This window comes from Salmo trutta, chromosome 28, assembly GCF_901001165.1.
Source record: "Salmo trutta chromosome 28, fSalTru1.1, whole genome shotgun sequence".
In the NCBI taxonomy this organism is placed as follows: domain Eukaryota; kingdom Metazoa; phylum Chordata; class Actinopteri; order Salmoniformes; family Salmonidae; genus Salmo; species Salmo trutta.
Window position 1 is genome coordinate 13,445,226 of NC_042984.1, and position 2,441 is coordinate 13,447,666.

Genomic DNA, 2,441 nt, shown 5'->3' on the forward strand with positions numbered 1-2,441 from the left:
GTCTGTTTTCCATGAACAAGCTCTGTAACATGGACATATGGCTGTGTGGGAACCCTATAAAGTTGTGTATCAGTAAAACAAATAAATTATTTCTTGCTGATATGAAATATAAGGTCCTTATGCATAACTGCGGGAAGTAGGGGTGCTGAGGGTGCTGTAGCACACCCTGAAAAATCAGAAAAACAAAAAATATATAAATAAAACACTGGGCCTTTACTAGTATTAGCAGACCGATATAGACTTCTGTAGCAGGGACATTTTTTTTTGCAGCATCTCTGCTTTTGCTAAAAGGTAGTAGTATAATTACCAACAGTATCTTGCAGGATTCAATAGTTGGAATTGTAAGAGTTGTTGCCCTGTCCCTTTCTCTGCGATTGTCATTCTAATGGAATCCAGAAAGAACAAAACCCTGTCCTCAACATTTACATCAAAAGGTGTAAAGTTATGGGTAAAGACACAAAACAACCACATCAAATTAATGATTTTTCTTGATCAAATAACATAGAAAACAACCACTTTTCGTGCAGCATTAATTTACCATCCTTACAAACCACTTAATGTACATTACTGTACTGTACATAGGCTGGTCATCTAGGTTAATACCTGTAGACTTTCTATCACCACGAAGAAAAACAATGACCACTACAGTAATTGAGTACATTGAGACATCAAGCGGTTTGTGATGATGTGATGTGATGATGTGCTGTGGTAGAGCATGGTGCTTGTAATGCTAAGGTTGTGGATTTGATTCCCACAGGGGACCAGTACGAAAAAGTATGAAAATGTATGGACTCACAACTGTAAGTTGCTCTGGATAAGAGTGTCTAGTAAATTGGAAAAGGAATGAATAGACTATTTGCATTTTCACATAGAAATAAGTTGCATTTTTAAAGTACTTGAAGAAACTGGTAACATACACTACCTTTCTAAAGTTTGGGGTCACTTAGAAATGTCCTTGTTTTTGAAAGAAAAGCACATTTTTGGTCCATTAAAATAAAATTGATGGGAAATACAGTGTAGACATTGTTAATGTTGTTAATGCTGTAAATGACTATTGTAGCTGGAGACGGCAAATTTTTAATGGAATATCTACATAGGCGTATAGAGGCCCATTATCAGCAACCATCACTCCTGTTAGCTAATCCAAGTTTATCATTTTAAAAGGCTAATTGATCATTAGAAAACCCTTTTGCAATTATGTTAATACAGCTGAAAACTGTTGTTATGATTAAAGAAGCAATAAAACTGGCCTTCTTTAGACTAGTTGAGTATCTGGAGCATCGGCAGTTGTGGGTTCGATTACAGGCTCAAAATGGACAGAAACAAAGTACTTTCTTCTGAAACTCATCAGTCTATTCTTGTTCTGAGAAATGAAGGCTATTTCATGCGAGAAATTGCCAAGAAACTGAAGATCTCGTACAACGCTGTGTACTACTCCCTTCACAGAACAGTGCAAACTGGCTCTAACCAGACTAGAAAGAGGAGTGGGAGGCCCCGGTGCACAACTGAGCAAGAGGACAAGTACATTAGAGTGTCTAGTTTGAGGAACAGACGCCTCACAAGTCCTCAACTGGCAGCTTCATTAATTAGAACCCGCAAAACACCAGTTTCAATGTCAACAGTGAAGAGGCGACTCCGGGATGCTGGTCTTCTAGGCAGAGTTGCAAGGAAATAGCCATATCTCAGACTGACCAATAAAAAGAAAGATTAAGGTAGGCAAAAGACCACAGTCACTGGACAGAGGAACTCTGCCTAGAGGGCCAGCACCCCGAAGTCGCATCTTCACTGTTGACATTGAGACTGTTGTTTTGCAGGTACTATTTAATGAAGCTGCCAGTTGAGGACTTGTGAGGCATTTTTTATGTCGGCAAAAAAATCACAGCACCCCTACCCCCAAACTACTTCTCGCGGCTATGTCCTTATGCTTCCAAAACCGTACTGCAAGTGATGCATGTTCATTTTCAGACCGAGTGTCGCGGCTCTTAACAAAACTCCCCCCTACAGAAGAGGCCTTCCTTCAATGACTCTTATGTGTAATATAATGGAACTGAGAGTCATGACCAAGAACACCCAGAATATCTTTTTTTTGCATAATAATCTATTCAGAAATGATTATGCAATGATGATTCACGCATAACATTATTGTTTATTACAAAAATCTGAAATGCAAGTATGTATAATTGTAGCCTACTACTGAGAATCAGTTTGTCTCTCTTTAACAATTTGAACGGCAGTAAGCGGTATAGGCACTAGTCAGTCTTATTTATGACTTGATTTTTAATGTGGTATTTTCATAGATTAAGTACTAAATTGGGTCAGTGTGTTGTACAGCATTAGTGAAGCAGGATTTTTGTGGAAACCTGCTTATCATGGAATGTAAGGCTTGTAGATTTGTTGTGTTAGATTATTCTGGGACACCAAAGAAGAAACACAAGGCGGAA